The 11,131-nt window shown below is 43.6% G+C and overlaps 2 pseudogenes; both read right to left on the bottom strand.

Annotated features, from left to right (window-relative positions):
- LOC142358268 (large subunit ribosomal RNA) overlaps window positions 1-3,616 on the bottom strand; it is a 7,323-nt pseudogene extending 3,707 nt beyond the window's left edge.
- A 1,683-nt stretch (window positions 3,617-5,299) lies between these two features.
- Window positions 5,300-5,451, bottom strand: LOC142358267 (5.8S ribosomal RNA; annotated as a pseudogene).
- Window positions 5,452-11,131: the final 5,680 nt, after the last annotated feature.

Genomic DNA, 11,131 nt, shown 5'->3' with positions numbered 1-11,131 from the left:
TGCAGTCTTGCATACTGGTGCCGTCTCATGCCCTTCTTGGATCGTCTAGGATGTTTGTGAGCCCTCTGTCCCCCATTCTTCCCTGGTTCTTGTGCAAGGGTTTGTAGCCACATCTGTCCCTCTCTCTCGACGTACTGGGTGAGATCGTCGTCCGTCATTCTGTGCCATTCACCCGGAGGAGGAAGAGCCAGCATCTCAAGGTCGATGCCCGTCTCAAGACAGTGTCTTGGTCTGTCTTCCTGCACAGTGTTTTCCTCCCTGTCATGTTCCTGCATCATTGCCACAAACTGTTGGTTCTTTCTCAAGCCCTTGAATGCCTCAGCGGATCGATGGGGGAACAGTCTTGCCAGTTGCTCATTCTCTTGCTTCTGGGATGCGGGATCAAGGCCCCTCATCGCTTCTCTGACCAGAGCCATTTCCTCAAGAGTCCACCTTGCATTAGATCTGCCTGTCTTCTGGGCCTGCATCTGGTGGTATGTATCTGGGTGCCTGCTTTTGGTGTGAAGTGAGAGACCAGTCTGTCCTTTGAAGGGTCCAGCACCACAGATTGAGCAGCACCAGTTGGGGGCTGTTGCTTGGCCACTCACGGGTTCCTGGGTGGGAGCCCTGCCCGCATGTGCTCCCTGTGATGCTTTCGTCTGTGATGCCCCTGACTTGTGACTTCTGGTCTTGTGCTGCTTCAGGCCGAGCTCACTCCTGAACGGACCCTGTCCGCAGATGTCGCAGGTCCACTTGGAGGCCACGTCTCCACAACTACTGGTGCTCACACTGTCTTGTCTGGCTGAGGCCAGATCTTTCTCATTGATTGTCTTCATCGTTGGGACTACTGTACCGAGGTACAGACTTTGGTTTTACCCAAAGTGGTTGGCGAACTTTTAAGGTGGTCAGCACACTTCACCGGACAGCCTTTGTTCTGGTATGACTCCGAAACCGTGGTTTTTAGTGGTTCGCCTTCCACGGACAGTCTTTGTTTTGGTGTGACTCCGAAACCGTGGTTTTAGTGGTTTGCCTTCCACGGACAGTCTTTGTTTTGGTATGACTCCGAAACCGTGGTTTGTTGAGTGGTTTTCCTTCCACTGGGCAAGTTTTTAAGGTTTGTCCATTCCGGGGACTATTGATGGTGTGCTTAGCTCAGCCACGAATGGCAGTTTCCAGCGAGACCTCGTGGAGGTTGCACACAGTCAACTAATCATCACTACTTAAGAGAGTAATAGATACTCCCGCCTAAGAGAGTCATAGTTAAGAGAGTCATAGTTACTCCCGCCAAGAGAGTCATAGTTACTCCCGCCGTTTACCCGCGCTTATTTGAATTTCTTCACTTTGACATTCAGAGCACTGGGCAGAAATCACATTGCGTCAACACCGTTTCACCAGCCATCGCAATGCTTTGTTTTAATTAAACAGTCGGATTCCCCTTGTCCGAACCAGTTCAGAGTTCGAGTGTTTTTTGTGCAACAGAATAGACCTAAAGCATATCAGCTAGCAGTCAAACCAAACGCCAACAACCCGAAGGCCATCGCACGCTTTAGCAGACCGAAGCGTCAAACTAAAGGCTTGTTACACCCACTCCTCAGAGCCAATCCTTCTTCCGAAGGTACGGATCTATTTTGCCGACTTCCCTTATCTACACTGTTCCAAGACCAGAGGCTTTTCACCTTGGGGACCTGATGCGGTAATCGGTACGATTCACTCTCCTGACATCTGCTAAGCCAAACTTTTATGTGCCACCAGGAACAATTGGGACACAGCAAATGCTGCTGTGCTCTTGCACGCTTCGAGCCTTATCTCTGATTGAATCAATTCCAAGGACTCTACAACGTGTTATAAAGAAAAGATAACTCTTCCCCAAGGTCCCAATGACAAAGTTCGACCTCAATGACGTTGCCGTCTCAATGCCAGGAGAGTAAGTTCGGGAATTTTAACCCGATGCTCTTTCGAGACTCAGCAGTTTTCAAGAAACCACTATTCAAGACTTTGGCATTAGCCTGTCTTTTAGAATCGACTAACTCATGTGCAAACGCTGTTCACATGAAAGCCTTTCCCGCTTCAGTCCTCAAAGTTCTCATTTGAGTACTTGCTACTTCCACCAAGATCTGCTCCATTGATCGCTTCGCGCATACACTTGCGTGCATACTTTAGCGCAATCAATGTGTCCTCCTACACATGAATATCATTTTTGAGCTGGTGAGGCTCTTTTTCTCTAATCTAACTTGCGTTAGATATTGATATTCATGGTTGGGTATAGGCCACGAGCTCTAGTGCCATCCATTTTCAGGGCTGATTGATTCGGCAGGTGAGTTGTTACACACTCCTTAGCGGATTTCAACTTCCATGACCACCGTCCTGCTGTCAGTATCAATCAACACCTTTTGTGGTGACTCATGAGCAAGTAGTTAGGCGCCTTAACCCAACTTTTGGTTCATCCCACATCGCCGGTTCTGCTTACCAAAAGCGGCCCACAAAAAGCTTGCATTCATAGTCCAAGTGCAATTAAGTCACAAGGACATCTCACCGATTTATAGTTTGAGAATAGGTGAAGGAAAAATTTTCCCCCATTCCTCTAATCATTCGCTTTAACCGATGAAATTGCTTTGCGAAGATTTTTCAATCTTGCTCAAGCTTTTGCTATCCTGAGGGAAACTTCGGAGGAAACCAGCTACTAGATGGTTCGATTAGTCTTTCGCCCCTATGCTCAGGTCAGACGATCGATTTGCACGTCAGAACCGCTTCGGGCTTCCACCATGGTTTCCCGTGGCTTCGCCCTGCCCAAGCATAGATCACCATCTTTCGGGTCGTGTGCTACTTGCTCTGGATCAGTCATGCAATAAGAGCAAAACCGTCCGTGGTTGCGGGACACCGAATCGGCGCCCTCACCACACAAAGTAGTGCAATTCATAAAAATTACACTGTTCACTTTCATTTCGCGTGTGCGCTTTCAATGAGCGACAACACTTGCAAGCAACTCACACTCCTTGGTCCGTGTTTCAAGACGGGCTGTAGAGAGCATTGAATAGGAAGTTGAGGTCAGACAGGCAATCAAGATCAATTTATCTCATTTTGTTTAGAATCAACAAGAAGAATTCCGAGGAAAACTTCTGCTCGATTCATTAACAAGATTTGCCAAAAGACGACAACTACACTACTCGGTAGCCGAGAATATAATATCAAGGCATTGAGTATGGTAACGCTCACTCCAGTTCCCCTTCAACAGTTTCACGTACTTTTCACTCTCTCTTCAGAGTGCTTTTCAACTTTCCCTCACGGTACTTGTTTACTATCGGTCTCGCTTTATAATTAGCTTTTGGAGAGACATATCTCCAGCTTCGAGTTGCACTTTCAAACAACTCTACTCATAGGAATGAGCCATTATGACTGGTATCGAAAATGACCTTTACAGGATTTTCACCTTCTTTGATGCTACTTTCCAGTAGACATCAGGACAAATTCACCAGTCTAGCATCAAACCATACCGGACACCGAGAAATGTTGCCATTTCTCTTCCCGATGAGCTTTTCCCTGTTCATTCGCCATTACTAAGGGATTCTCAGTTGATTTCTTTTCCTCCCCTTACTGATATGCTTAAGTTAAGGGGGTTCTCTCGCCCAATTCAGGTTATGTAGTTGATTGTCTCTTAATTGGTTCACTGACCAATATGAGACAGAAACCGATTCAGCAGTTTTGTTCGCTACTACTATCAAACACAGGTCGAAGTTTCCATTCAGTCATTAATTCCAACTTTCAAATGTTGTTGTTTCAGCTTTCGCTTACTAGAAGCAACATAATACTCGCTGCAATACAGACCTCGGGAAACCCTCACCGTGAATAAGGTTCACTCACATATTTCACTACATTTTGCGTGGGATTGGAGATGAGGCTACTCGTTCTTGCTCAGTACTAGGCTGAAAATTAACGAAACTTCGTTACAAACGTTCACATGTTGATGTTTCCGCTTTCGCGTACTCGAAACAACATAATACTAGTCTTTGTAATTTAGTTTCATAATTTCAACTGTTCTCATGCAGAATTTTTGCTCATTCTTATCCCAAATTTTGACCTGGCTACTAGTTACACTCCTTGTACTTATTGCAAAATGACCACAAATTTCAACAGCTTTCACATGTTGCTGTTTCGGCTTTCGCTTACTACAGTCAACATAATACTCGTTGCAAAATAAGTGCTCGGCATCTGCAATTTTCCAAAGACGAAGTTTCGCCAGTTCAATTTTCGCTCGCCAATTATGGCTACTAATTCACACGGTACTGAGCTCAACAACATTAAATTTGTTCAGCAAGACTTTCACATGTTGATGTTTTGGCTTTCGCCTACTAGAAGCAACATAATACTCGTCTTGTTAGCTCATTCAATGAGAATAGCTTTTCCCGTTGAGAATTTTTGCCTTCAATTGGCGTTGTAGTGAGTTTGGCTACTCAGATCACCAAATACTTGTGACAATTCGAACCAGAAATGTTTTCAATTTTCACATGCTGATGTTTCGGATTCAACCTACTAGAAGCAGCATAATACTTGTATTCAACAATTTCTGTATCAAATCCCAGTTTTCTCTGGTGCATCTTTGCCAAACTATTCCAAACTGCCTGAGTCTGAATACCAATTACAGGTACTAGTAAATGCACGTTACTAAGGACTATATAGTTCTAGGTTACTGTACACAACGACGTTCACATGTTGATGTTTCAGCTGCCGCTTACTAGAAACAACATAATACTTATCGTGCATACCTTTCCATAACTTGTCCTTTTCAGATGCATTAGTTTCCCTTTGTCTTGGCTTCTACAGTCAGACTGGCTACTAGTAACAGCACAGTACTAATCACATATCGTTCTACAGTTTGCAGACAACTTTCACATGTTGATGTTTCAGCTTTCGCCTACTAGAAACAACATAATACTCGCTGTATACATTTGTAGTTCTCTATGTAACTTTCATGTGAAGAAGTTTCGCCAGTCTTTTTGACTGTCTCAAATCTGAGTCATGCTTAGGCTACTAGTTGCTTCATAGTACTTATCGCCTCGAGATCATTGAACAAAACTTGATTTTCACATGTTGCTGTTTCAGCTTCCGCTTACTAGAAACAACATAATACTAGTCTCATTAAGTTCCGTCTCTTTGCAATTTTCTTATGAAGAAAATTCGCCATCACAATGACTCCAGCAGTTCTTGATCAAGGAATGCAATCATTGATCAGAATGCTATTATTTGAATCGGTTCTGCTTTAAGTGTTCCAATTTTATTGGAAGCACCAACAATAGAACATCAATGTGTTCAATCGAGAGTTATATAACCCTGAATCGGACGCAGTCAACAGCCGAAGCCGAGACCGCCTTTTGCGTTAGAGAGGTCGGTAAACAAATCTTGCGATTCATACCGAATTAACACATATAGCTGTGCTCCTCTTCGTAAAGCGAGCCAAGTGATCCCCTGTTGAAGGATGTATTTGGACCAATCTAGTAGCATTTGGTTTCCAACAAGCTCTCCCAAGTTAGCTTACTTATTGGGCTTTTCAACCAATTCGGTTGGCTACAAGCATCATCAAAGTACTAGCCACAGTTTGATCGCAAAATTCTACGACTTTCACATGTTGATGTTTCGGCTTGCGCTTAGCCTACTATAAGCAACATAATACTAGTCATATCATAGAGCGTGATCAGCTTGTGACGTTCTCATGATGAAGTTTCACCAACAGTGTCTCACTTCGAGCTTAAATCCAGCTACTAGTAACTACACAGTACTGACTGCAACGATAACTTTTATCTATACCTTTCACATGCTGCGCTTTCGGCCAGGGCCTACTAACGTCAACATAATACTCGATATAAACTTTTGTTCATGATGCAGCTTCCCCATGCAGAAGTTTCGCCTTCAAATGCTCTCTTGGCCATATGACGTAAGAAAAGGTTACTAGTAACATCACAGTACTAGCCACAGTTTGATTGCAAAATTCTACGACTTTCACATGTTGATGTTTCGGCTTGCGCTTAGCCTACTAGAAGCAACATAATACTAGTCATATCATAGAGCGTGATCAGCTTGTGACGTTCTCATGATGAAGTTTCACCAACAGTGTCTCATTTCGAGCTTAAATCCAGCTACTAGTAACTACACAGTACTGACTGCAACGCTAACTTTTATCTATACCTTTCACATGCTGCGCTTTCGGCCAGGGCCTACTAACGTCAACATAATACTCGATATAAACTTTTGTTCATGATGCAGCTTCCCCATGCAGAAGTTTCGCCTTCAAATGCTCTCTTGGCCATATGACGTAACACAAGGTTACTAGTAACATCACAGTACTAGCCACAATTTGATCGCAAAATTCTACGACTTTCACATGTTGATGTTTCGGCTTGCGCTTAGCCTACTAGAAGCAACATAATACTAGTCATATCATGGAGCGTGATCAGCTTGTGACGTTCTCATGATGAAGTTTCACCAACAGTGTCTCATTTCGAGCTTAAATCCAGCTACTAGTAACTACACAGTACTGACTGCAACGATAACTTTTATCTATACCTTTCACATGCTGCGCTTTCGGCCAGGGCCTACTAATGTCAACATAATACTCGATATAAACTTTTGTTCATGATGCAGCTTCCCCATGCAGAAGTTTCGCCTTCAAATGCTCTCTTGGCCATATGACGTAACACAAGGTTACTAGTAACATCACAGTACTAGCCACAATTTGATCGCAAAATTCTACGACTTTCACATGTTGATGTTTCGGCTTGCGCTTAGCCTACTAGAAGCAACATAATACTAGTCATATCATAGAGCTTGATCAGCTTGTGACATTCTCATGATGAAGTTTCACCAACAGTGTCTCATTTTGAGCTTAAATCCAGCTACTAGTAACTACACAGTACTGACTGCAACAATAACTTTTATCTATACCTTTCACATGCTGCGTTTTCGGCCAAGGCCTACTAACGTCAACATAATACTCGATATAAAATTTTGATCATGATGCAGCTTTCCCATGCAGAAGTTTCGCCTTCAAATGCTCTCTTGGCCATATGACGGAACACCAGGTTACTAGTAACATCACAGTACTAGCCACAGTTTGATTGCAAAATTCTACGACTTTCACATGTTGATGTTTCGGCTTGCGCTTAGCCTACTAGAAGCAACATAATACTAGTCATATCATAGAGCGTGATCAGCTTGTGACGTTCTCATGATGAAGTTTCACCAATAGTGTTTCATTCGAATTGGTTCTGCTTTAAGCTCTCCAATTGTTTTGGATGAACCAGTTTTGCCCTTCGAAGCCACTTTTGTGAGCTTTTGTGGGTCTTTACCAAGAGGATATACCTCAAGGCCTCTTTCAATTCCTTTAAGTTCTTTCAACTCCTTTACAGTTTCTAGGTTCACATAGCTGCAAACCTTATTTCTAGTTTTAAGTCTGGCCAACTTGGGGAGAGTTGGTGCAGACCGTGACCAATTCTAGTAGGATGCCACAACAAGAATGTGATCAACTTAGCTTGTCGATGAACCTGCCCCACATTCAAACAACTCTATCGCCTTTTCCTCGTATAGTTATATGCGAGGGCCTCTCATAGAGAGCGCTGTTAGCAACCTTTTCCACATAGACGATAAAGTTGTGAGTGTTTTGCACATGGCTGTTGTCATCACCACGTGACGAGTCAACTCAGCTTGACTCTCTACACTCCGACAAGCTTTGCACATACGCCTTTAGTTCAGTATGTGTCTTTAATCTGACTCCGGTGCCTCAAGCCGGAAAAATTGTCAGATTATGATCATTATCGGTTAGTCATCCCGATGCAAGATCGTATCGTACTGTCTTTGTCTACCTCCAGATTCCGAAGAACAGGAGGAGACTCTCCCAGACCTACATATCTGGGAGAATGTTCAGAGGGCGAGAAGCTGTGGATTACTCTCCCCTAAGAACTGACTAAACTTTACCCTCGTCCAAGGTAAGTTTATTTTAGCTAGCCTTCTATGTAAAGGATCTGAGGCTAAGCTGTGTTTTTTCGAGCCTTTGGCTCGGAGCAAGTTCAGTGGGCGCCCCGAGTAGCTCAACTCTTTCCCACTGAACAGCGCAACGCTCTGTCACTCGCTGGGATTTTTGCGTGTCGGTTCTAACCACGCGACTTGTGGACCTTTTTAGGCCTTTCTCATTCACAAGTCTATAGCTGGGCTTCTATAACCCAGCTTCTGAGATCTAGATAGCTGCAGTTCTGCTAGGCTGCTTTTGCTAACTAGTCTCCCTTTAAGCAGTCCCTTGCCATGACTGCTGAACTATGTATCCACACAAGTAGTTTTTGAGCTCGATACATAATTCGAGATTGGTTGCCAAGCATTCTCTAGCGACAGAGCGTCATGCGCACTACAGACATGGCCTCTACCAGCAGCCATGCCCGAAGGAATCAATCACTGATCCTTCCGCAGGTTCCCCTACGGAAACCTTGTTACGACTTTTACTTCCTCTAGACAATTAAGCTCGATCCGCTTCATCCCGTTGCCGGAGACCGAAGTCCCAACAGTAGGAATTTGCAATTCTTGCTTAACTATCCAATCAGTAGTAGCGACGGGCGGTGTGTACAAAGGGCAGGGACGTAATCCCTATGAGTTGTTGACTCATAAGTACCAGGAATTCCTGGTTCACGTCTGCAAGTTACAACAGACGATCCCCTTGAAGCGCTGTACTTTTCTCTGATTGCCCAGTCCATTTCGGACCAAGGGCTGAGTACTCAATCTAAAAGTACACAGTGTAGCGCGCGTGCAGTCCAGAACATCTAAGGGCATCACAGACCTGTTATAGCCTCACTTCATCTGCGGTATTTAATTCCGCATAGTTCCTCTAAGAAGTGTTTGAATTCACATATAGTGAATTTCATTATTTAGATGGAGAAGATCTCGTTCGTTATCGGAATTAACCAGACAGATCACTCCACTAACTAAGAACGGCCATGCACCACCGCCCATATAATCATGAAAGATATTCAATCTGTCAATCCTTAAGATGTCTGGACCGGGTGAGTTTTCCCGTGTTGAGTCAAATTAAGCCGCAGGCTCCACTCCTGGTGGTGCCCTTCCGTCAATTCCTTTAAGTTTCGATTTTGCAACCATACTTCCCCCGGAACCAATAAACTTTGGTTTCCCGGTTAATCTCTTGCCAAGTCAAGATCGACTTTGACAAATTGTAGGTTGGTATAGTTTATGGTCAGAATTACGAGGGTATCTAATCCTCTTCAATACTCTGACTTTCGTTCTTGATTAATGAAAACATTCTTGGCAAATGCTTTCGCAGTAGTTTGTCTTGCCACGATCCAAGAATTTCACCTCTAACGTAGCAATACAAATGCCCCCGTCTGTTCCTTTCAATCATTACCGCACTCAGCCAACCGGCATCAATCGAGTAGCGGGTCATTCTCCATTATTCCATGCTTTATTATTCGATCCCAAAGGATGCTTTGAACACTCTAATTTTCTCAGGGTGAAAACACCGTTTCCACAGTTCGTCACATTTAAGTGCAAACTATTTCTTCGATGCGAAGGATGAGCGGAACGAGTCAACAGATTTAACTGAAGACCATGTTGCCGTTCTACTCAAACAGATCCAACTATGAGCTTTTTAAACGCAGCAACTATTGCATACGCTTGTAGAGGCTGGTATTACCGCGGCTGCTGGCACCAGACTTGCCCTCTACTCGTTCATCAATGGAGCTTTTAAGTCCATTCCATTCTGATTACAAACCATAAAGGTTCATATCATTATTTCTAGTCACTACCTCCTCGTGCGGAGAGTGGGTAATTTGCGTGCCTGCTGCCTTCCTTGGATGTGGTAGCCGTTTCTAAGGCTCCCTCTCCGGAATCGAACCCTGATTCCCCGTTACCCGTCACAACCATGGTAGTCCGTTACACTACCATCATAGGTTGATAGGTCAGAAATTCGGAAGTTCCGTCCCCAAGCCGAAGCTATCTGGGATCTTTCAGTTACTAGGACTCATCACGGGATGTGTCTGTACTTAGCAAATCACCCGGTGTAGTCTTGTAAAAGTCTCCGACAGTGTCGGACAATCAGCATGCATTAGCTGCAGGGTTACCGCAGTTATTCATTTAGCTTGCAAATCAACTAATAGATAGTAACTGATTTAATGAGCCATTCGCGGTTCCACTTTTTCAAGCTTCGCTTGCACATGCATGGCTTAGTCTTTCAGACAAGCATATGGCAACTGACAGGATCAATCAGTTTAATTGTACTTTGAACAATCTTTCGATTTGTTCGAATTTAGAAAGACATAGCCTTGCGGCCTCGTCAATCTTGCTTTGAGCTTTTTAAATCACGAAGAGTTTCAATGCATGCTTTGGCATGGCTACTAGTTACTACACAGTACTCTACACACTTAGAGTTACCCACGATTACACATTTCACATGCTGATGTTTCGGCTCGCGCGTACTAGAAACAGCATAATACTATGTGTACTGGTAGATAGCGCTCTGTGAGCATTTCCCATGAGCAGGTTTTGCCCTCCAAATCTCTGTTCTACTGTTACCAATACCGGCTAACAACTGTATCATACTAGGGAGAATTGACTCATGATTTAAAAACCAGATGTTCACATGTCGATGTTTCGGCTCTCGCCTACTAGAAACAACATAATACTAGTCTGTTAAAAATCTCAATCACGCCGCCTCTTCAGATACAGAAGTTTTACCTTTTATTGGTTAGAGAACAGCTTTCCAGCTGTCGACATGGTTACTAGTAACAACACCGTACTCAACACAAAAACTTTTCAACTTCACAACTTTCACATGCTGATGTTTCTGCTTTCGCATACTAGAAACAGCATAATACTTATTGTTTTGTCAAGTAATTTGTGTGTCTTTCCCATGTGAAGTTTCACCGGTCAACAATGTTTCCCTGACCAATTACGGCTACTAGTAGCTGTATAATACTAGGGAAAATGATTGAGGATTTAATATCAGATTTTCACATGTTGATGTTTCGGCTTTCGCCTACTAGAAACAACATAATACTAGTCTGCTAAGAAATCTCGCTCAAATTGCCTTTTCACATACAGAAGTTTCACCTTCTATTGGTTAGAGAACAGTTCTCAGCTGTCGACATGGTTACTAGTAACAACATCG

The sequence above is a fragment of the Convolutriloba macropyga genome, unplaced genomic scaffold, assembly GCF_964194025.1.
Source record: "Convolutriloba macropyga unplaced genomic scaffold, txConMacr16.3 SCAFFOLD_2692, whole genome shotgun sequence".
NCBI classification, from domain to species: domain Eukaryota; kingdom Metazoa; phylum Xenacoelomorpha; order Acoela; family Convolutidae; genus Convolutriloba; species Convolutriloba macropyga.
Note: the sequence above shows the minus strand (reverse complement) of the source record. Positions and strands in the feature narration are given on the sequence as shown.